Source organism: Mytilus trossulus, chromosome 1 (assembly GCF_036588685.1).
Source record: "Mytilus trossulus isolate FHL-02 chromosome 1, PNRI_Mtr1.1.1.hap1, whole genome shotgun sequence".
NCBI classification, from domain to species: domain Eukaryota; kingdom Metazoa; phylum Mollusca; class Bivalvia; order Mytilida; family Mytilidae; genus Mytilus; species Mytilus trossulus.
The window spans coordinates 47,001,073-47,026,710 of record NC_086373.1 but is presented as its reverse complement, the minus strand read 5'-3'; the positions used below and the strand labels follow the sequence as shown (position 1 = coordinate 47,026,710).

Here is a 25,638-nt window from a genome sequence, read left to right as displayed (position 1 = left end):
TACACCCGGGAAAATTGTGAAAATGATGGTAAGTATTTTTTTATTTATACCTAGATATCCCAGATGATTTCAGATAACCATTATAGATAAATACCAGCAGATACTCAATGAAATTTTCGCTTTTAGAAAGCATTGCAGGCACGGGGCTGAACACTTTTTTTAGGCACAATTCAAACTTTGTTTACACCCCGAGAGATCCGAAAGGAATTTGTTTATGAATTGAAAAAGGCATGAACTAACATAATAGTTTTATCTGTAAGTAAACATGACACAATACAGTCTTTGTTATGTAATTATCACTCCGGTTTACAGGAATAACTGATAATCAAGGGAGATAACACACTCCATACGAGTAAAGTGAAATACATCATCATCATGTGCTTTTATCCAATAATTTGACCCATGGTCAGTCAGTAGATATCATATGCAGTTAATAAACAGACAAACATGTACATGTATTAAAGAAATCATGAATTATTATTTGTAATGCACACTAGCAAATCACAAGATATTGTCTTTTCTCAGTGAAAAAGGGGGAGGGTCAACAAACCTTTCGAAAACAATATTGCTGCACCTTTTCAACTATTAAGCTAGTTAGCTACCACTCGTTGCTTCTAATATAAAAGATTTAAATGAAGGTTGATAAGCCACAAGGGAGAAGCATTTTTCTTTCTTTGCGATAAAACATTCAAGAATTTGATTTTTGCTCTCTCAATAATACTTATGTATTTAAACCAAATAATAACACAGCCTGAGTAATTTTTTTTTCTTATTTCAGTTCCAGACATATCATTACTTTTTAACCTGAGATGACAAACTAGAGGTGTTAAAAGGTCCTGAATAACTGGTAAGCATTTTGTTTTATTTGGCAAGCTCTAAATTGTTTATTTATGGTATTTATGCAATTCAAATTACAGTCGGTATGTTAAAAATATACTGATATGAAAACTGTTGCTATGGTCTTGGCATTAAATGAAAATGCTTGGTTACTGATCTTTTCGACTCCATATTTCAAGTTAAACCTTGCGGCAACTGTTCCTCATGTAACACTGCAAACTATAATTAGCATTATTTTGATATGTCGTTATTTAATGACGCCATATTACGTGTGATGTCACAACGTTTCCTTTAAAACCTCATGCCGATATCTCACTGATAAAAGATTTTCACTGAAATACATGTAAAAAACATTTTTTCTCAAATACAATTATGTGAAAGAACAAGTTTTGAAAATTTGCACTTCATTGCACTCTAATTATATGATTCAAATGACTTTTACAGTAGTTTATAGTGGTTTCTACAGTATAAAATACCAGGTTTCCACTGGCTAGAATAATTAAGTATTTTGGTGTTTTTTTTTATGAAATCTTCATTTTTGCATAATTTCTCTGTCAAAATGCACTTTTAGGCACCAGAAAATTTTATTGAATGCTTTAACAGGGGATGTGTGTTGTAATTTAAGGTTACATTCAGATGTTTTGTCCTTCTTTTGACTAGTGAAGGTATACTGTAAGAAATTAATTATGCATACACTTTGTATTCAAAATAAATAAATATAGCGATAAAAGTGTCATTGCCTTATAGTGCTGAAACAACTTTATTTTTTTTCAGAAATGGACAAAAATACACAGATTTATTCAGAATGTCATACCTATGAAGATCACATAAAAATATTTGGAAAAATCAGAACTATGGATTGCAATATGGGACAACATCCCTAATGCGCCTTGAAATGAGGAACTCAAAAGTCATGTGTAAAGAAAAAATCTCTGTGTAGTGATATTGGACATGTTTCTATTTTTAACAAATGACTGAACTTAATTATTTGTGGTGATTAGGAAAGTAGAGGAACATAGAATAAATGTGTAAAAACTATGGAGCTATTGAATGTGTTCAAAGTATTAAATTTTCAAAGAACTTATTGTGTTAAAAAGTGGATATTTTACCACAAGGAGCCGCATCACAAAAGGATGTTCGGGGTTTGCTAATTTACGGAAAAAGTAATCTCACTTCGTACCCCGAAAATTTAACCACATATGTGAAAATGTCACAGCTTCGAAACGAGCTATCATACATATCCAAGTTTACGATATGGACTGATCTACAGGAAAAAACGTTACCATTATCGCCTATGGGAAAACAATTAAAGATATTGAGCCAATTTACAAAAAGATAAATCAGAAGTTTCCAGAGTGATCTATGGATGATTTCACCTTGTACACCCGGGAAAATTGTGAAAATGATGGTAAGTATTTTTTTATTTATACCTAGATATCCCAGATGATTTCAGATAACCATTATAGATAAATACCAGCAGATACTCAATGAAATTTTCGCTTTTAGAAAGCATTGCAGGCACGGGGCTGAACACTTTTTTTAGGCACAATTCAAACTTTGTTTACACCCCCGAGAGATCCGAAAGGAATTTGTTTATGAATTGAAAAAGGCATGAACTAACATAATAGTTTTATCTGTAAGTAAACATGACACAATACAGTCTTTGTTATGTAATTATCACTCCGGTTTACAGGAATAACTGATAATCAAGGGAGATAACACACTCCATACGAGTAAAGTGAAATACATCATCATCATGTGCTTTTATCCAATAATTTGACCCATGGTCAGTCAGTAGATATCATATGCAGTTAATAAACAGACAAACATGTACATGTATTAAAGAAATCATGAATTATTATTTGTAATGCACACTAGCAAATCACAAGATATTGTCTTTTCTCAGTGAAAAAGGGGGAGGGTCAACAAACCTTTCGAAAACAATATTGCTGCACCTTTTCAACTATTAAGCTAGTTAGCTACCACTCGTTGCTTCTAATATAAAAGATTTAAATGAAGGTTGATAAGCCACAAGGGAGAAGCATTTTTCTTTCTTTGCGATAAAACATTCAAGAATTTGATTTTTGCTCTCTCAATAATACTTATGTATTTAAACCAAATAATAACACAGCCTGAGTAATTTTTTTTTCTTATTTCAGTTCCAGACATATCATTACTTTTTAACCTGAGATGACAAACTAGAGGTGTTAAAAGGTCCTGAATAACTGGTAAGCATTTTGTTTTATTTGGCAAGCTCTAAATTGTTTATTTATGGTATTTATGCAATTCAAATTACAGTCGGTATGTTAAAAATATACTGATATGAAAACTGTTGCTATGGTCTTGGCATTAAATGAAAATGCTTGGTTACTGATCTTTTCGACTCCATATTTCAAGTTAAACCTTGCGGCAACTGTTCCTCATGTAACACTGCAAACTATAATTAGCATTATTTTGATATGTCGTTATTTAATGACGCCATATTACGTGTGATGTCACAACGTTTCCTTTAAAACCTCATGCCGATATCTCACTGATAAAAGATTTTCACTGAAATACATGTAAAAAACATTTTTTCTCAAATACAATTATGTGAAAGAACAAGTTTTGAAAATTTGCACTTCATTGCACTCTAATTATATGATTCAAATGACTTTTACAGTAGTTTATAGTGGTTTCTACAGTATAAAATACCAGGTTTCCACTGGCTAGAATAATTAAGTATTTTGGTGTTTTTTTTTATGAAATCTTCATTTTTGCATAATTTCTCTGTCAAAATGCACTTTTAGGCACCAGAAAATTTTATTGAATGCTTTAACAGGGGATGTGTGTTGTAATTTAAGGTTACATTCAGATGTTTTGTCCTTCTTTTGACTAGTGAAGGTATACTGTAAGAAATTAATTATGCATACACTTTGTATTCAAAATAAATAAATATAGCGATAAAAGTGTCATTGCCTTATAGTGCTGAAACAACTTTATTTTTTTTCAGAAATGGACAAAAATACACAGATTTATTCAGAATGTCATACCTATGAAGATCACATAAAAATATTTGGAAAAATCAGAACTATGGATTGCAATATGGGACAACATCCCTAATGCGCCTTGAAATGAGGAACTCAAAAGTCATGTGTAAAGAAAAAATCTCTGTGTAGTGATATTGGACATGTTTCTATTTTTAACAAATGACTGAACTTAATTATTTGTGGTGATTAGGAAAGTAGAGGAACATAGAATAAATGTGTAAAAACTATGGAGCTATTGAATGTGTTCAAAGTATTAAATTTTCAAAGAACTTATTGTGTTAAAAAGTGGATATTTTACCACAAGGAGCCGCATCACAAAAGGATGTTCGGGGTTTGCTAATTTACGGAAAAAGTAATCTCACTTCGTACCCCGAAAATTTAACCACATATGTGAAAATGTCACAGCTTCGAAACGAGCTATCATACATATCCAAGTTTACGATATGGACTGATCTACAGGAAAAAACGTTACCATTATCGCCTATGGGAAAACAATTAAAGATATTGAGCCAATTTACAAAAAGATAAATCAGAAGTTTCCAGAGTGATCTATGGATGATTTCACCTTGTACACCCGGGAAAATTGTGAAAATGATGGTAAGTATTTTTTTATTTATACCTAGATATCCCAGATGATTTCAGATAACCATTATAGATAAATACCAGCAGATACTCAATGAAATTTTCGCTTTTAGAAAGCATTGCAGGCACGGGGCTGAACACTTTTTTTAGGCACAATTCAAACTTTGTTTACACCCCCGAGAGATCCGAAAGGAATTTGTTTATGAATTGAAAAAGGCATGAACTAACATAATAGTTTTATCTGTAAGTAAACATGACACAATACAGTCTTTGTTATGTAATTATCACTCCGGTTTACAGGAATAACTGATAATCAAGGGAGATAACACACTCCATACGAGTAAAGTGAAATACATCATCATCATGTGCTTTTATCCAATAATTTGACCCATGGTCAGTCAGTAGATATCATATGCAGTTAATAAACAGACAAACATGTACATGTATTAAAGAAATCATGAATTATTATTTGTAATGCACACTAGCAAATCACAAGATATTGTCTTTTCTCAGTGAAAAAGGGGGAGGGTCAACAAACCTTTCGAAAACAATATTGCTGCACCTTTTCAACTATTAAGCTAGTTAGCTACCACTCGTTGCTTCTAATATAAAAGATTTAAATGAAGGTTGATAAGCCACAAGGGAGAAGCATTTTTCTTTCTTTGCGATAAAACATTCAAGAATTTGATTTTTGCTCTCTCAATAATACTTATGTATTTAAACCAAATAATAACACAGCCTGAGTAATTTTTTTTTCTTATTTCAGTTCCAGACATATCATTACTTTTTAACCTGAGATGACAAACTAGAGGTGTTAAAAGGTCCTGAATAACTGGTAAGCATTTTGTTTTATTTGGCAAGCTCTAAATTGTTTATTTATGGTATTTATGCAATTCAAATTACAGTCGGTATGTTAAAAATATACTGATATGAAAACTGTTGCTATGGTCTTGGCATTAAATGAAAATGCTTGGTTACTGATCTTTTCGACTCCATATTTCAAGTTAAACCTTGCGGCAACTGTTCCTCATGTAACACTGCAAACTATAATTAGCATTATTTTGATATGTCGTTATTTAATGACGCCATATTACGTGTGATGTCACAACGTTTCCTTTAAAACCTCATGCCGATATCTCACTGATAAAAGATTTTCACTGAAATACATGTAAAAAACATTTTTTCTCAAATACAATTATGTGAAAGAACAAGTTTTGAAAATTTGCACTTCATTGCACTCTAATTATATGATTCAAATGACTTTTACAGTAGTTTATAGTGGTTTCTACAGTATAAAATACCAGGTTTCCACTGGCTAGAATAATTAAGTATTTTGGTGTTTTTTTTTATGAAATCTTCATTTTTGCATAATTTCTCTGTCAAAATGCACTTTTAGGCACCAGAAAATTTTATTGAATGCTTTAACAGGGGATGTGTGTTGTAATTTAAGGTTACATTCAGATGTTTTGTCCTTCTTTTGACTAGTGAAGGTATACTGTAAGAAATTAATTATGCATACACTTTGTATTCAAAATAAATAAATATAGCGATAAAAGTGTCATTGCCTTATAGTGCTGAAACAACTTTATTTTTTTTCAGAAATGGACAAAAATACACAGATTTATTCAGAATGTCATACCTATGAAGATCACATAAAAATATTTGGAAAAATCAGAACTATGGATTGCAATATGGGACAACATCCCTAATGCGCCTTGAAATGAGGAACTCAAAAGTCATGTGTAAAGAAAAAATCTCTGTGTAGTGATATTGGACATGTTTCTATTTTTAACAAATGACTGAACTTAATTATTTGTGGTGATTAGGAAAGTAGAGGAACATAGAATAAATGTGTAAAAACTATGGAGCTATTGAATGTGTTCAAAGTATTAAATTTTCAAAGAACTTATTGTGTTAAAAAGTGGATATTTTACCACAAGGAGCCGCATCACAAAAGGATGTTCGGGGTTTGCTAATTTACGGAAAAAGTAATCTCACTTCGTACCCCGAAAATTTAACCACATATGTGAAAATGTCACAGCTTCGAAACGAGCTATCATACATATCCAAGTTTACGATATGGACTGATCTACAGGAAAAAACGTTACCATTATCGCCTATGGGAAAACAATTAAAGATATTGAGCCAATTTACAAAAAGATAAATCAGAAGTTTCCAGAGTGATCTATGGATGATTTCACCTTGTACACCCGGGAAAATTGTGAAAATGATGGTAAGTATTTTTTTATTTATACCTAGATATCCCAGATGATTTCAGATAACCATTATAGATAAATACCAGCAGATACTCAATGAAATTTTCGCTTTTAGAAAGCATTGCAGGCACGGGGCTGAACACTTTTTTTAGGCACAATTCAAACTTTGTTTACACCCCCGAGAGATCCGAAAGGAATTTGTTTATGAATTGAAAAAGGCATGAACTAACATAATAGTTTTATCTGTAAGTAAACATGACACAATACAGTCTTTGTTATGTAATTATCACTCCGGTTTACAGGAATAACTGATAATCAAGGGAGATAACACACTCCATACGAGTAAAGTGAAATACATCATCATCATGTGCTTTTATCCAATAATTTGACCCATGGTCAGTCAGTAGATATCATATGCAGTTAATAAACAGACAAACATGTACATGTATTAAAGAAATCATGAATTATTATTTGTAATGCACACTAGCAAATCACAAGATATTGTCTTTTCTCAGTGAAAAAGGGGGAGGGTCAACAAACCTTTCGAAAACAATATTGCTGCACCTTTTCAACTATTAAGCTAGTTAGCTACCACTCGTTGCTTCTAATATAAAAGATTTAAATGAAGGTTGATAAGCCACAAGGGAGAAGCATTTTTCTTTCTTTGCGATAAAACATTCAAGAATTTGATTTTTGCTCTCTCAATAATACTTATGTATTTAAACCAAATAATAACACAGCCTGAGTAATTTTTTTTTCTTATTTCAGTTCCAGACATATCATTACTTTTTAACCTGAGATGACAAACTAGAGGTGTTAAAAGGTCCTGAATAACTGGTAAGCATTTTGTTTTATTTGGCAAGCTCTAAATTGTTTATTTATGGTATTTATGCAATTCAAATTACAGTCGGTATGTTAAAAATATACTGATATGAAAACTGTTGCTATGGTCTTGGCATTAAATGAAAATGCTTGGTTACTGATCTTTTCGACTCCATATTTCAAGTTAAACCTTGCGGCAACTGTTCCTCATGTAACACTGCAAACTATAATTAGCATTATTTTGATATGTCGTTATTTAATGACGCCATATTACGTGTGATGTCACAACGTTTCCTTTAAAACCTCATGCCGATATCTCACTGATAAAAGATTTTCACTGAAATACATGTAAAAAACATTTTTTCTCAAATACAATTATGTGAAAGAACAAGTTTTGAAAATTTGCACTTCATTGCACTCTAATTATATGATTCAAATGACTTTTACAGTAGTTTATAGTGGTTTCTACAGTATAAAATACCAGGTTTCCACTGGCTAGAATAATTAAGTATTTTGGTGTTTTTTTTTATGAAATCTTCATTTTTGCATAATTTCTCTGTCAAAATGCACTTTTAGGCACCAGAAAATTTTATTGAATGCTTTAACAGGGGATGTGTGTTGTAATTTAAGGTTACATTCAGATGTTTTGTCCTTCTTTTGACTAGTGAAGGTATACTGTAAGAAATTAATTATGCATACACTTTGTATTCAAAATAAATAAATATAGCGATAAAAGTGTCATTGCCTTATAGTGCTGAAACAACTTTATTTTTTTTCAGAAATGGACAAAAATACACAGATTTATTCAGAATGTCATACCTATGAAGATCACATAAAAATATTTGGAAAAATCAGAACTATGGATTGCAATATGGGACAACATCCCTAATGCGCCTTGAAATGAGGAACTCAAAAGTCATGTGTAAAGAAAAAATCTCTGTGTAGTGATATTGGACATGTTTCTATTTTTAACAAATGACTGAACTTAATTATTTGTGGTGATTAGGAAAGTAGAGGAACATAGAATAAATGTGTAAAAACTATGGAGCTATTGAATGTGTTCAAAGTATTAAATTTTCAAAGAACTTATTGTGTTAAAAAGTGGATATTTTACCACAAGGAGCCGCATCACAAAAGGATGTTCGGGGTTTGCTAATTTACGGAAAAAGTAATCTCACTTCGTACCCCGAAAATTTAACCACATATGTGAAAATGTCACAGCTTCGAAACGAGCTATCATACATATCCAAGTTTACGATATGGACTGATCTACAGGAAAAAACGTTACCATTATCGCCTATGGGAAAACAATTAAAGATATTGAGCCAATTTACAAAAAGATAAATCAGAAGTTTCCAGAGTGATCTATGGATGATTTCACCTTGTACACCCGGGAAAATTGTGAAAATGATGGTAAGTATTTTTTTATTTATACCTAGATATCCCAGATGATTTCAGATAACCATTATAGATAAATACCAGCAGATACTCAATGAAATTTTCGCTTTTAGAAAGCATTGCAGGCACGGGGCTGAACACTTTTTTTAGGCACAATTCAAACTTTGTTTACACCCCCGAGAGATCCGAAAGGAATTTGTTTATGAATTGAAAAAGGCATGAACTAACATAATAGTTTTATCTGTAAGTAAACATGACACAATACAGTCTTTGTTATGTAATTATCACTCCGGTTTACAGGAATAACTGATAATCAAGGGAGATAACACACTCCATACGAGTAAAGTGAAATACATCATCATCATGTGCTTTTATCCAATAATTTGACCCATGGTCAGTCAGTAGATATCATATGCAGTTAATAAACAGACAAACATGTACATGTATTAAAGAAATCATGAATTATTATTTGTAATGCACACTAGCAAATCACAAGATATTGTCTTTTCTCAGTGAAAAAGGGGGAGGGTCAACAAACCTTTCGAAAACAATATTGCTGCACCTTTTCAACTATTAAGCTAGTTAGCTACCACTCGTTGCTTCTAATATAAAAGATTTAAATGAAGGTTGATAAGCCACAAGGGAGAAGCATTTTTCTTTCTTTGCGATAAAACATTCAAGAATTTGATTTTTGCTCTCTCAATAATACTTATGTATTTAAACCAAATAATAACACAGCCTGAGTAATTTTTTTTTCTTATTTCAGTTCCAGACATATCATTACTTTTTAACCTGAGATGACAAACTAGAGGTGTTAAAAGGTCCTGAATAACTGGTAAGCATTTTGTTTTATTTGGCAAGCTCTAAATTGTTTATTTATGGTATTTATGCAATTCAAATTACAGTCGGTATGTTAAAAATATACTGATATGAAAACTGTTGCTATGGTCTTGGCATTAAATGAAAATGCTTGGTTACTGATCTTTTCGACTCCATATTTCAAGTTAAACCTTGCGGCAACTGTTCCTCATGTAACACTGCAAACTATAATTAGCATTATTTTGATATGTCGTTATTTAATGACGCCATATTACGTGTGATGTCACAACGTTTCCTTTAAAACCTCATGCCGATATCTCACTGATAAAAGATTTTCACTGAAATACATGTAAAAAACATTTTTTCTCAAATACAATTATGTGAAAGAACAAGTTTTGAAAATTTGCACTTCATTGCACTCTAATTATATGATTCAAATGACTTTTACAGTAGTTTATAGTGGTTTCTACAGTATAAAATACCAGGTTTCCACTGGCTAGAATAATTAAGTATTTTGGTGTTTTTTTTTATGAAATCTTCATTTTTGCATAATTTCTCTGTCAAAATGCACTTTTAGGCACCAGAAAATTTTATTGAATGCTTTAACAGGGGATGTGTGTTGTAATTTAAGGTTACATTCAGATGTTTTGTCCTTCTTTTGACTAGTGAAGGTATACTGTAAGAAATTAATTATGCATACACTTTGTATTCAAAATAAATAAATATAGCGATAAAAGTGTCATTGCCTTATAGTGCTGAAACAACTTTATTTTTTTTCAGAAATGGACAAAAATACACAGATTTATTCAGAATGTCATACCTATGAAGATCACATAAAAATATTTGGAAAAATCAGAACTATGGATTGCAATATGGGACAACATCCCTAATGCGCCTTGAAATGAGGAACTCAAAAGTCATGTGTAAAGAAAAAATCTCTGTGTAGTGATATTGGACATGTTTCTATTTTTAACAAATGACTGAACTTAATTATTTGTGGTGATTAGGAAAGTAGAGGAACATAGAATAAATGTGTAAAAACTATGGAGCTATTGAATGTGTTCAAAGTATTAAATTTTCAAAGAACTTATTGTGTTAAAAAGTGGATATTTTACCACAAGGAGCCGCATCACAAAAGGATGTTCGGGGTTTGCTAATTTACGGAAAAAGCAATCTCACTTCGTACCCCGAAAATTTAACCACATATGTGAAAATGTCACAGCTTCGAAACGAGCTATCATACATATCCAAGTTTACGATATGGACTGATCTACAGGAAAAAACGTTACCATTATCGCCTATGGGAAAACAATTAAAGATATTGAGCCAATTTACAAAAAGATAAATCAGAAGTTTCCAGAGTGATCTATGGATGATTTCACCTTGTACACCCGGGAAAATTGTGAAAATGATGGTAAGTATTTTTTTATTTATACCTAGATATCCCAGATGATTTCAGATAACCATTATAGATAAATACCAGCAGATACTCAATGAAATTTTCGCTTTTAGAAAGCATTGCAGGCACGGGGCTGAACACTTTTTTTAGGCACAATTCAAACTTTGTTTACACCCCCGAGAGATCCGAAAGGAATTTGTTTATGAATTGAAAAAGGCATGAACTAACATAATAGTTTTATCTGTAAGTAAACATGACACAATACAGTCTTTGTTATGTAATTATCACTCCGGTTTACAGGAATAACTGATAATCAAGGGAGATAACACACTCCATACGAGTAAAGTGAAATACATCATCATCATGTGCTTTTATCCAATAATTTGACCCATGGTCAGTCAGTAGATATCATATGCAGTTAATAAACAGACAAACATGTACATGTATTAAAGAAATCATGAATTATTATTTGTAATGCACACTAGCAAATCACAAGATATTGTCTTTTCTCAGTGAAAAAGGGGGAGGGTCAACAAACCTTTCGAAAACAATATTGCTGCACCTTTTCAACTATTAAGCTAGTTAGCTACCACTCGTTGCTTCTAATATAAAAGATTTAAATGAAGGTTGATAAGCCACAAGGGAGAAGCATTTTTCTTTCTTTGCGATAAAACATTCAAGAATTTGATTTTTGCTCTCTCAATAATACTTATGTATTTAAACCAAATAATAACACAGCCTGAGTAATTTTTTTTTCTTATTTCAGTTCCAGACATATCATTACTTTTTAACCTGAGATGACAAACTAGAGGTGTTAAAAGGTCCTGAATAACTGGTAAGCATTTTGTTTTATTTGGCAAGCTCTAAATTGTTTATTTATGGTATTTATGCAATTCAAATTACAGTCGGTATGTTAAAAATATACTGATATGAAAACTGTTGCTAAAATGTATGGTCTTGGCATTAAATGAAAATGCTTGGTTACTGATCTTTTCGACTCCATATTTCAAGTTAAACCTTGCGGCAACTGTTCCTCATGTAACACTGCAAACTATAATTAGCATTATTTTGATATGTCGTTATTTAATGACGCCATATTACGTGTGATGTCACAACGTTTCCTTTAAAACCTCATGCCGATATCTCACTGATAAAAGATTTTCACTGAAATACATGTAAAAAACATTTTTTCTCAAATACAATTATGTGAAAGAACAAGTTTTGAAAATTTGCACTTCATTGCACTCTAATTATATGATTCAAATGACTTTTACAGTAGTTTATAGTGGTTTCTACAGTATAAAATACCAGGTTTCCACTGGCTAGAATAATTAAGTATTTTGGTGTTTTTTTTTATGAAATCTTCATTTTTGCATAATTTCTCTGTCAAAATGCACTTTTAGGCACCAGAAAATTTTATTGAATGCTTTAACAGGGGATGTGTGTTGTAATTTAAGGTTACATTCAGATGTTTTGTCCTTCTTTTGACTAGTGAAGGTATACTGTAAGAAATTAATTATGCATACACTTTGTATTCAAAATAAATAAATATAGCGATAAAAGTGTCATTGCCTTATAGTGCTGAAACAACTTTATTTTTTTTCAGAAATGGACAAAAATACACAGATTTATTCAGAATGTCATACCTATGAAGATCACATAAAAATATTTGGAAAAATCAGAACTATGGATTGCAATATGGGACAACATCCCTAATGCGCCTTGAAATGAGGAACTCAAAAGTCATGTGTAAAGAAAAAATCTCTGTGTAGTGATATTGGACATGTTTCTATTTTTAACAAATGACTGAACTTAATTATTTGTGGTGATTAGGAAAGTAGAGGAACATAGAATAAATGTGTAAAAACTATGGAGCTATTGAATGTGTTCAAAGTATTAAATTTTCAAAGAACTTATTGTGTTAAAAAGTGGATATTTTACCACAAGGAGCCGCATCACAAAAGGATGTTCGGGGTTTGCTAATTTACGGAAAAAGTAATCTCACTTCGTACCCCGAAAATTTAACCACATATGTGAAAATGTCACAGCTTCGAAACGAGCTATCATACATATCCAAGTTTACGATATGGACTGATCTACAGGAAAAAACGTTACCATTATCGCCTATGGGAAAACAATTAAAGATATTGAGCCAATTTACAAAAAGATAAATCAGAAGTTTCCAGAGTGATCTATGGATGATTTCACCTTGTACACCCGGGAAAATTGTGAAAATGATGGTAAGTATTTTTTTATTTATACCTAGATATCCCAGATGATTTCAGATAACCATTATAGATAAATACCAGCAGATACTCAATGAAATTTTCGCTTTTAGAAAGCATTGCAGGCACGGGGCTGAACACTTTTTTTAGGCACAATTCAAACTTTGTTTACACCCCCGAGAGATCCGAAAGGAATTTGTTTATGAATTGAAAAAGGCATGAACTAACATAATAGTTTTATCTGTAAGTAAACATGACACAATACAGTCTTTGTTATGTAATTATCACTCCGGTTTACAGGAATAACTGATAATCAAGGGAGATAACACACTCCATACGAGTAAAGTGAAATACATCATCATCATGTGCTTTTATCCAATAATTTGACCCATGGTCAGTCAGTAGATATCATATGCAGTTAATAAACAGACAAACATGTACATGTATTAAAGAAATCATGAATTATTATTTGTAATGCACACTAGCAAATCACAAGATATTGTCTTTTCTCAGTGAAAAAGGGGGAGGGTCAACAAACCTTTCGAAAACAATATTGCTGCACCTTTTCAACTATTAAGCTAGTTAGCTACCACTCGTTGCTTCTAATATAAAAGATTTAAATGAAGGTTGATAAGCCACAAGGGAGAAGCATTTTTCTTTCTTTGCGATAAAACATTCAAGAATTTGATTTTTGCTCTCTCAATAATACTTATGTATTTAAACCAAATAATAACACAGCCTGAGTAATTTTTTTTTCTTATTTCAGTTCCAGACATATCATTACTTTTTAACCTGAGATGACAAACTAGAGGTGTTAAAAGGTCCTGAATAACTGGTAAGCATTTTGTTTTATTTGGCAAGCTCTAAATTGTTTATTTATGGTATTTATGCAATTCAAATTACAGTCGGTATGTTAAAAATATACTGATATGAAAACTGTTGCTATGGTCTTGGCATTAAATGAAAATGCTTGGTTACTGATCTTTTCGACTCCATATTTCAAGTTAAACCTTGCGGCAACTGTTCCTCATGTAACACTGCAAACTATAATTAGCATTATTTTGATATGTCGTTATTTAATGACGCCATATTACGTGTGATGTCACAACGTTTCCTTTAAAACCTCATGCCGATATCTCACTGATAAAAGATTTTCACTGAAATACATGTAAAAAACATTTTTTCTCAAATACAATTATGTGAAAGAACAAGTTTTGAAAATTTGCACTTCATTGCACTCTAATTATATGATTCAAATGACTTTTACAGTAGTTTATAGTGGTTTCTACAGTATAAAATACCAGGTTTCCACTGGCTAGAATAATTAAGTATTTTGGTGTTTTTTTTTATGAAATCTTCATTTTTGCATAATTTCTCTGTCAAAATGCACTTTTAGGCACCAGAAAATTTTATTGAATGCTTTAACAGGGGATGTGTGTTGTAATTTAAGGTTACATTCAGATGTTTTGTCCTTCTTTTGACTAGTGAAGGTATACTGTAAGAAATTAATTATGCATACACTTTGTATTCAAAATAAATAAATATAGCGATAAAAGTGTCATTGCCTTATAGTGCTGAAACAACTTTATTTTTTTTCAGAAATGGACAAAAATACACAGATTTATTCAGAATGTCATACCTATGAAGATCACATAAAAATATTTGGAAAAATCAGAACTATGGATTGCAATATGGGACAACATCCCTAATGCGCCTTGAAATGAGGAACTCAAAAGTCATGTGTAAAGAAAAAATCTCTGTGTAGTGATATTGGACATGTTTCTATTTTTAACAAATGACTGAACTTAATTATTTGTGGTGATTAGGAAAGTAGAGGAACATAGAATAAATGTGTAAAAACTATGGAGCTATTGAATGTGTTCAAAGTATTAAATTTTCAAAGAACTTATTGTGTTAAAAAGTGGATATTTTACCACAAGGAGCCGCATCACAAAAGGATGTTCGGGGTTTGCTAATTTACGGAAAAAGCAATCTCACTTCGTACCCCGAAAATTTAACCACATATGTGAAAATGTCACAGCTTCGAAACGAGCTATCATACATATCCAAGTTTACGATATGGACTGATCTACAGGAAAAAACGTTACCATTATCGCCTATGGGAAAACAATTAAAGATATTGAGCCAATTTACAAAAAGATAAATCAGAAGTTTCCAGAGTGATCTATGGATGATTTCACCTTGTACACCCGGGAAAATTGTGAAAATGATGGTAAGTATTTTTTTATTTATACCTAGATATCCCAGATGATTTCAGATAACCATTATAGATAAATACCAGCAGATACTCAATGAAATTTTCGCTTTTAGAAAGCATTGCAGGCACGGGGCTGAACACTTTTTTTAGGCACAATTCAAACTTTGTTTACACCCCCGAGAGATCCGAAAGGAATTTGTTTATGAATTGAAAAAGGCATGAACTAACATAATAGTTTTATCTGTAAGTAAACATGACACAATACAGTCTTTGTTATGTAATTATCACTCCGGTTTACAGGAATAACTGATAATCAAGGGAGATAACACACTCCATACGAGTAAAGTGAAATACATCATCATCATGTGCTTTTATCCAATAATTTGACCCATGGTCAGTCAGTAGATATCATATGCAGTTAATAAACAGACAAACATGTACATGTATTAAAGAAATCATGAATTATTATTTGTAATGCACACTAGCAAATCACAAGATATTGTCTTTTCTCAGTGAAAAAGGGGGAGGGTCAACAAACCTTTCGAAAACAATATTGCTGCACCTTTTCAACTATTAAGCTAGTTAGCTACCACTCGTTGCTTCTAATATAAAAGATTTAAATGAAGGTTGATAAGCCACAAGGGAGAAGCATTTTTCTTTCTTTGCGATAAAACATTCAAGAATTTGATTTTTGCTCTCTCAATAATACTTATGTATTTAAACCAAATAATAACACAGCCTGAGTAATTTTTTTTTCTTATTTCAGTTCCAGACATATCATTACTTTTTAACCTGAGATGACAAACTAGAGGTGTTAAAAGGTCCTGAATAACTGGTAAGCATTTTGTTTTATTTGGCAAGCTCTAAATTGTTTATTTATGGTATTTATGCAATTCAAATTACAGTCGGTATGTTAAAAATATACTGATATGAAAACTGTTGCTAAAATGTATGGTCTTGGCATTAAATGAAAATGCTTGGTTACTGATCTTTTCGACTCCATATTTCAAGTTAAACCTTGCGGCAACTGTTCCTCATGTAACACTGCAAACTATAATTAGCATTATTTTGATATGTCGTTATTTAATGACGCCATATTACGTGTGATGTCACAACGTTTCCTTTAAAACCTCATGCCGATATCTCACTGATAAAAGATTTTCACTGAAATACATGTAAAAAACATTTTTTCTCAAATACAATTATGTGAAAGAACAAGTTTTGAAAATTTGCACTTCATTGCACTCTAATTATATGATTCAAATGACTTTTACAGTAGTTTATAGTGGTTTCTACAGTATAAAATACCAGGTTTCCACTGGCTAGAATAATTAAGTATTTTGGTGTTTTTTTTTATGAAATCTTCATTTTTGCATAATTTCTCTGTCAAAATGCACTTTTAGGCACCAGAAAATTTTATTGAATGCTTTAACAGGGGATGTGTGTTGTAATTTAAGGTTACATTCAGATGTTTTGTCCTTCTTTTGACTAGTGAAGGTATACTGTAAGAAATTAATTATGCATACACTTTGTATTCAAAATAAATAAATATAGCGATAAAAGTGTCATTGCCTTATAGTGCTGAAACAACTTTATTTTTTTTCAGAAATGGACAAAAATACACAGATTTATTCAGAATGTCATACCTATGAAGATCACATAAAAATATTTGGAAAAATCAGAACTATGGATTGCAATATGGGACAACATCCCTAATGCGCCTTGAAATGAGGAACTCAAAAGTCATGTGTAAAGAAAAAATCTCTGTGTAGTGATATTGGACATGTTTCTATTTTTAACAAATGACTGAACTTAATTATTTGTGGTGATTAGGAAAGTAGAGGAACATAGAATAAATGTGTAAAAACTATGGAGCTATTGAATGTGTTCAAAGTATTAAATTTTCAAAGAACTTATTGTGTTAAAAAGTGGATATTTTACCACAAGGAGCCGCATCACAAAAGGATGTTCGGGGTTTGCTAATTTACGGAAAAAGCAATCTCACTTCGTACCCCGAAAATTTAACCACATATGTGAAAATGTCACAGCTTCGAAACGAGCTATCATACATATCCAAGTTTACGATATGGACTGATCTACAGGAAAAAACGTTACCATTATCGCCTATGGGAAAACAATTAAAGATATTGAGCCAATTTACAAAAAGATAAATCAGAAGTTTCCAGAGTGATCTATGGATGATTTCACCTTGTACACCCGGGAAAATTGTGAAAATGATGGTAAGTATTTTTTTATTTATACATGTACCTAGATATCCCAGATGATTTCAGATAACCATTATAGATAAATACCAGCAGATACTCAATGAAATTTTCGCTTTTAGAAAGCATTGCAGGCACGGGGCTGAACACTTTTTTTAGGCACAATTCAAACTTTGTTTACACCCCCGAGAGATCCGAAAGGAATTTGTTTATGAATTGAAAAAGGCATGAACTAACATAATAGTTTTATCTGTAAGTAAACATGACACAATACAGTCTTTGTTATGTAATTATAACTCCGGTTTACAGGAATAACTGATAATCAAGGGAGATAACACACTCCATACGAGTAAAGTGAAATACATCATCATCATGTGCTTTTATCCAATAATTTGACCCATGGTCAGTCAGTAGATATCATATGCAGTTAATAAACAGACAAACATGTACATGTATTAAAGAAATCATGAATTATTATTTGTAATGCACACTAGCAAATCACATCAGAAAGCACAGAAATGCACTTTTAAAGTTAAAATTGACCACAAATCTTTAGTCTTTTATGTTCTTGTTTTAGTTCTGAAGGTAAAAAAACTGCTAGGAATGCAATTTATGTTAATTTTATTGTTTACTGTCCTTAGCAACCAAATATACACATTTTGACACTTAGACATGTTGCGGTCTTAAATTTGTACCCCGTTAGCTTTGCCCTTGTAACCAAAGATTGCGCTTTATATGATAATCTCAGAATGTATCGCTTTATATTTTTGAATGCGAATAAGTCAAATAAACATTTTTAGCAGGATTTTATATCATAATATGGCATTAATTAAATTTAATGATGCCAGTACTGTTAGAAATTTATACCCTGCTTGAGAGCCTCTAAACCAAGGTTAGGTATGCTATTTACAGCAAAAATTACCTATAAGTGCTTTCAAACACCTAAAACTTGTACAATTTGTCCTCTTTTAAGCTAATTTTATAATTTCAAATAAAAAAAAAGGAAAAGTTTTAGAAATTTACCCCAAAAATGAGACAGACTTGAAGTTTTTCACTATGATCCAGCATTTATTTTAAAATCACTTTTTGTCGCGTTTCAACACCAACTGCTAACCTTCATAAAATCTTTATTACTGAACCAATTTTAAAAACCAAGGTACCATTTTCATCGTAACAACTAGTAGAACACAGAAAACATAAAAAAAGTTGAGGCAGGAGGGGAAAAATTTCACCTTATGGCACATCAGAAAGCACAGAAATGCACTTTTAAAGTTAAAATTGACCACAAATCTTTAGTCTTTTATGTTCTTGTTTTAGTTCTGAAGGTAAAAAAACTGCTAGGAATGCAATTTATGTTAATTTTATTGTTTACTGTCCTTAGCAACCAAATATACACATTTTGACACTTAGACATGTTGCGGTCTTAAATTTGTACCCCGTTAGCTTTGCCCTTGTAACCAAAGATTGCGCTTTATATGATAATCTCAGAATGTATCGCTTTATATTTTTGAATGCGAATAAGTCAAATAAACATTTTTAGCAGGATTTTATATCATAATATGGCATTAATTAAATTTAATGATGCCAGTACTGTTAGAAATTTATACCCTGCTTGAGAGCTTCTAAACCAAGGTTAGGTATGCTATTTACAGCAAAAATTACCTATAAGTGCTTTCAAACACCTAAAACTTGTACAATTTGTCCTCTTTTAAGCTAATTTTATAATTTCAAATAAAAAAAAAGGAAAAGTTTTAGAAATTTACCCCAAAAATGAGACAGACTTGAAGTTTTTCACTATGATCCAGCATTTATTTTAAAATCACTTTTTGTCGCGTTTCAACACCAACTGCTAACCTTCATTAAATCTTTATTACTGAACCAATTTTAAAAACCAAGGTACCATTTTCATCGTAACAACTAGTAGAACACAGAAAACATAAAAAAAGTTGAGGCAGGAGGGGAAAAATTTCACCTTATGGCACATCAGAAAGCACAGAAATGCACTTTTAAAGTTAAAATTGACCACAAATCTTTAGTCTTTTATGTTCTTGTTTTAGTTCTGAAGGTAAAAAAACTGCTAGGAATGCAATTTATGTTAATTTTATTGTTTACTGTCCTTAGCAACCAAATATACACATTTTGACACTTAGACATGTTGCGGTCTTAAATTTGTACCCCGTTAGCTTTGCCCTTGTAACCAAAGATTGCGCTTTATATGATAATCTCAGAATGTATCGCTTTATATTTTTGAATGCGAATAAGTCAAATAAACATTTTTAGCAGGATTTTATATCATAATATGGCATTAATTAAATTTAATGATGCCAGTACTGTTAGAAATTTATACCCTGCTTGAGAGCTTCTAAACCAAGGTTAGGTATGCTATTTACAGCAAAAATTACCTATAAGTGCTTTCAAACACCTAAAACTTGTACAATTTGTCCTCTTTTAAGCTAATTTTATAATTTCAAATAAAAAAAAAGGAAAAGTTTTAGAAATTTACCCCAAAAATGAGACAGACTTGAAGTTTTTCACTATGATCCAGCATTTATTTTAAAATCACTTTTTGTCGCGTTTCAACACCAACTGCTAACCTTCATAAAATCTTTATTACTGAACCAATTTTAAAAACCAAGGTAACATTTTCATCGTAACAACTAGTAGAACACAGAAAACATAAAAAAAGTTGAGGCAGGAGGGGAAAAATTTCACCTTATGGCACATCAGAAAGCACAGAAATGCACTTTTAAAGTTAAAATTGACCACAAATCTTTAGTCTTTTATGTTCTTGTTTTAGTTCTGAAGGTAAAAAAACTGCTAGGAATGCAATTTATGTTAATTTTATTGTTTACTGTCCTTAGCAACCAAATATACACATTTTGACACTTAGACATGTTGCGGTCTTAAATTTGTACCCCGTTAGCTTTGCCCTTGTAACCAAAGATTGCGCTTTATATGATAATCTCAGAATGTATCGCTTTATATTTTTGAATGCGAATAAGTCAAATAAACATTTTTAGCAGGATTTTATATCATAATATGGCATTAATTAAATTTAATGATGCCAGTACTGTTAGAAATTTATACCCTGCTTGAGAGCTTCTAAACCAAGGTTAGGTATGCTATTTACAGCAAAAATTACCTATAAGTGCTTTCAAACACCTAAAACTTGTACAATTTGTCCTCTTTTAAGCTAATTTTATAATTTCAAATAAAAAAAAAGGAAAAGTTTTAGAAATTTACCCCAAAAATGAGACAGACTTGAAGTTTTTCACTATGATCCAGCATTTATTTTAAAATCACTTTTTGTCGCGTTTCAACACCAACTGCTAACCTTCATTAAATCTTTATTACTGAACCAATTTTAAAAACCAAGGTACCATTTTCATCGTAACAACTAGTAGAACACAGAAAACATAAAAAAAGTTGAGGCAGGAGGGGAAAAATTTCACCTTATGGCACATCAGAAAGCACAGAAATGCACTTTTAAAGTTAAAATTGACCACAAATCTTTAGTCTTTTATGTTCTTGTTTTAGTTCTGAAGGTAAAAAAACTGCTAGGAATGCAATTTATGTTAATTTTATTGTTTACTGTCCTTAGCAACCAAATATACACATTTTGACACTTAGACATGTTGCGGTCTTAAATTTGTACCCCGTTAGCTTTGCCCTTGTAACCAAAGATTGCGCTTTATATGATAATCTCAGAATGTATCGCTTTATATTTTTGAATGCGAATAAGTCAAATAAACATTTTTAGCAGGATTTTATATCATAATATGGCATTAATTAAATTTAATGATGCCAGTACTGTTAGAAATTTATACCCTGCTTGAGAGCTTCTAAACCAAGGTTAGGTATGCTATTTACAGCAAAAATTACCTATAAGTGCTTTCAAACACCTAAAACTTGTACAATTTGTCCTCTTTTAAGCTAATTTTATAATTTCAAATAAAAAAAAAGGAAAAGTTTTAGAAATTTACCCCAAAAATGAGACAGACTTGAAGTTTTTCACTATGATCCAGCATTTATTTTAAAATCACTTTTTGTCGCGTTTCAACACCAACTGCTAACCTTCATAAAATCTTTATTACTGAACCAATTTTAAAAACCAAGGTAACATTTTCATCGTAACAACTAGTAGAACACAGAAAACATAAAAAAAGTTGAGGCAGGAGGGGAAAAATTTCACCTTATGGCACATCAGAAAGCACAGAAATGCACTTTTAAAGTTAAAATTGACCACAAATCTTTAGTCTTTTATGTTCTTGTTTTAGTTCTGAAGGTAAAAAAACTGCTAGGAATGCAATTTATGTTAATTTTATTGTTTACTGTCCTTAGCAACCAAATATACACATTTTGACACTTAGACATGTTGCGGTCTTAAATTTGTACCCCGTTAGCTTTGCCCTTGTAACCAAAGATTGCGCTTTATATGATAATCTCAGAATGTATCGCTTTATATTTTTGAATGCGAATAAGTCAAATAAACATTTTTAGCAGGATTTTATATCATAATATGGCATTAATTAAATTTAATGATGCCAGTACTGTTAGAAATTTATACCCTGCTTGAGAGCTTCTAAACCAAGGTTAGGTATGCTATTTACAGCAAAAATTACCTATAAGTGCTTTCAAACACCTAAAACTTGTACAATTTGTCCTCTTTTAAGCTAATTTTATAATTTCAAATAAAAAAAAAGGAAAAGTTTTAGAAATTTACCCCAAAAATGAGACAGACTTGAAGTTTTTCACTATGATCCAGCATTTATTTTAAAATCACTTTTTGTCGCGTTTCAACACCAACTGCTAACCTTCATTAAATCTTTATTACTGAACCAATTTTAAAAACCAAGGTACCATTTTCATCGTAACAACTAGTAGAACACAGAAAACATAAAAAAAGTTGAGGCAGGAGGGGAAAAATTTCACCTTATGGCACATCAGAAAGCACAGAAATGCACTTTTAAAGTTAAAATTGACCACAAATCTTTAGTCTTTTATGTTCTTGTTTTAGTTCTGAAGGTAAAAAAACCTGCTAGGAATGCAATTTATGTTAATTTTATTGTTTACTGTCCTTAGCAACCAAATATACACATTTTGACACTTAGACATGTTGCGGTCTTAAATTTGTACCCCGTTAGCTTTGCCCTTGTAACCAAAGATTGCGCTTTTTATGATAATCTCAGAATGTATCGCTTTATATTTTTGAATGCGAATAAGTCAAATAAACATTTTTAGCAGGATTTTATATCATAATATGGCATTAATTAAATTTAATGATGCCAGTACTGTTAGAAATGTATACCCTGCTTGAGAGCTTCTAAACCAAGGTTAGGTATGCTATTTACAGCAAAAATTACCTATAAGTGCTTTCAAACACCTAAAACTTGTACAATTTGTCCTCTTTTAAGCTAATTTTATAATTTCAAATAAAAAAAAAGGAAAAGTTTTAGAAATTTACCCCAAAAATGAGACAGACTTGAAGTTTTTCACTATGATCCAGCATTTATTTTAAAATCACTTTTTGTCGCGTTTCAACACCAACTGCTAACCTTCATAAAATCTTTATTACTGAACCAATTTTAAAAACCAAGGTACCATTTTCATCGTAACAACTAGTAGAACACAGAAAACATAAAAAAAGTTGAGGCAGGAGGGGAAAAATTTCACCTTATGGCACATCAGAAAGCACAGAAATGCACTTTTAAAGTTAAAATTGACCACAAATCTTTAGTCTTTTATGTTCTTGTTTTAGTTCTGAAGGTAAAAAAAACTGCTAGGAATGCAATTTATGTTAATTTTATTGTTTACTGTCCTTAGCAACCAAATATACACATTTTGACACTTAGACATGTTGCGGTCTTAATTTGTACCCCGTTAGCTTTGCCCTTGTAACCAAAGATTGCGCTTTATATGATAATCTCAGAATGTATCGCTTTATATTTTTGAATGCGAATAAGTCAAATAAACATTTTTAGCAGGATTTTATATCATAATATGGCATTAATTAAATTTAATGATGCCAGTACTGTTAGAAATTTATACCCTGATTGAGAGCTTCTAAACCAAGGTTAGGTATGCTATTTACAGCAAAAATTACCTATAAGTGCTTTCAAACACCTAAAACTTGTACAATTTGTCCTCTTTTAAGCTAATTTTATAATTTCAAATAAAAAAAAAGGAAAAGTTTTAGAAATTTACCCCAAAAATGAGACAGACTTGAAGTTTTTCACTATGATCCAGCATTTATTTTAAAATCACTTTTTGTCGCGTTTCAACACCAACTGCTAACCTTCATAAAATCTTTATTACTGAACCAATTTTAAAAACCAAGGTACCATTTTCATCGTAACAACTAGTAGAACACAGAAAACATAAAAAAAGTTGAGGCAGGAGGGGAAAAATTTCACCTTATGGCACATCAGAAAGCACAGAAATGCACTTTTAAAGTTAAAATTGACCACAAATCTTTAGTCTTTTATGTTCTTGTTTTAGTTCTGAAGGTAAAAAAACTGCTAGGAATGCAATTTATGTTAATTTTATTGTTTACTGTCCTTAGCAACCAAATATACACATTTTGACACTTAGACATGTTGCGGTCTTAAATTTGTACCCCGTTAGCTTTGCCCTTGTAACCAAAGATTGCGCTTTATATGATAATCTCAGAATGTATCGCTTTATATTTTTGAATGCGAATAAGTCAAATAAACATTTTTAGCAGGATTTTATATCATAATATGGCATTAATTAAATTTAATGATGCCAGTACTGTTAGAAATTTATACCCTGCTTGAGAGCTTCTAAACCAAGGTTAGGTATGCTATTTACAGCAAAAATTACCTATAAGTGCTTTCAAACACCTAAAACTTGTACAATTTGTCCTCTTTTAAGCTAATTTTATAATTTCAAATAAAAAAAAAGGAAAAGTTTTAGAAATTTACCCCAAAAATGAGACAGACTTGAAGTTTTTCACTATGATCCAGCATTTATTTTAAAATCACTTTTTGTCGCGTTTCAACACCAACTGCTAACCTTCATTAAATCTTTATTACTGAACCAATTTTAAAAACCAAGGTACCATTTTCATCGTAACAACTAGTAGAACACAGAAAACATAAAAAAAGTTGAGGCAGGAGGGGAAAAATTTCACCTTATGGCACATCAGAAAGCACAGAAATGCACTTTTAAAGTTAAAATTGACCACAAATCTTTAGTCTTTTATGTTCTTGTTTTAGTTCTGAAGGTAAAAAAACTGCTAGGAATGCAATTTATGTTAATTTTATTGTTTACTGTCCTTAGCAACCAAATATACACATTTTGACACTTAGACATGTTGCGGTCTTAAATTTGTACCCCGTTAGCTTTGCCCTTGTAACCAAAGATTGCGCTTTATATGATAATCTCAGAATGTATCGCTTTATATTTTTGAATGCGAATAAGTCAAATAAACATTTTTAGCAGGATTTTATATCATAATATGGCATTAATTAAATTTAATGATGCCAGTACTGTTAGAAATTTATACCCTGCTTGAGAGCCTCTAAACCAAGGTTAGGTATGCTATTTACAGCAAAAATTACCTATAAGTGCTTTCAAACACCTAAAACTTGTACAATTTGTCCTCTTTTAAGCTAATTTTATAATTTCAAATAAAAAAAAAGGAAAAGTTTTAGAAATTTACCCCAAAAATGAGACAGACTTGAAGTTTTTCACTATGATCCAGCATTTATTTTAAAATCACTTTTTGTCGCGTTTCAACACCAACTGCTTACCTTCATAAAATCTTTATTACTGAACCAATTTTAAAAACCAAGGTACCATTTTCATCGTAACAACTAGTAGAACACAGAAAACATAAAAAAAGTTGA

The 25,638-nt window shown here is 31.2% G+C and overlaps 1 long non-coding RNA gene across 2 annotated transcripts in view; it reads left to right on the top strand.

Annotated features, from left to right (window-relative positions):
• The first annotated feature begins 12 nt into the window (after positions 1–12).
• The window catches only part of LOC134725779 (uncharacterized), a 54,496-nt gene continuing 28,870 nt past the window's right edge, over positions 13–25,638 (top strand). For both annotated transcript variants that reach the window (XR_010108596.1, XR_010108595.1), the window contains exons 1-16: positions 13–847; positions 1,612–2,245; positions 2,997–3,065; positions 3,830–4,463; positions 5,215–5,283; positions 6,048–6,681; positions 7,433–7,501; positions 8,266–8,899; positions 9,651–9,719; positions 10,484–11,117; positions 11,869–11,937; positions 12,709–13,342; positions 14,094–14,162; positions 14,927–15,560; positions 16,312–16,380; positions 17,152–17,785. This is a non-coding gene — a long non-coding RNA (uncharacterized LOC134725779). The remainder of the gene's footprint in view (positions 848–1,611; positions 2,246–2,996; positions 3,066–3,829; positions 4,464–5,214; positions 5,284–6,047; positions 6,682–7,432; positions 7,502–8,265; positions 8,900–9,650; positions 9,720–10,483; positions 11,118–11,868; positions 11,938–12,708; positions 13,343–14,093; positions 14,163–14,926; positions 15,561–16,311; positions 16,381–17,151; positions 17,786–25,638) is intronic.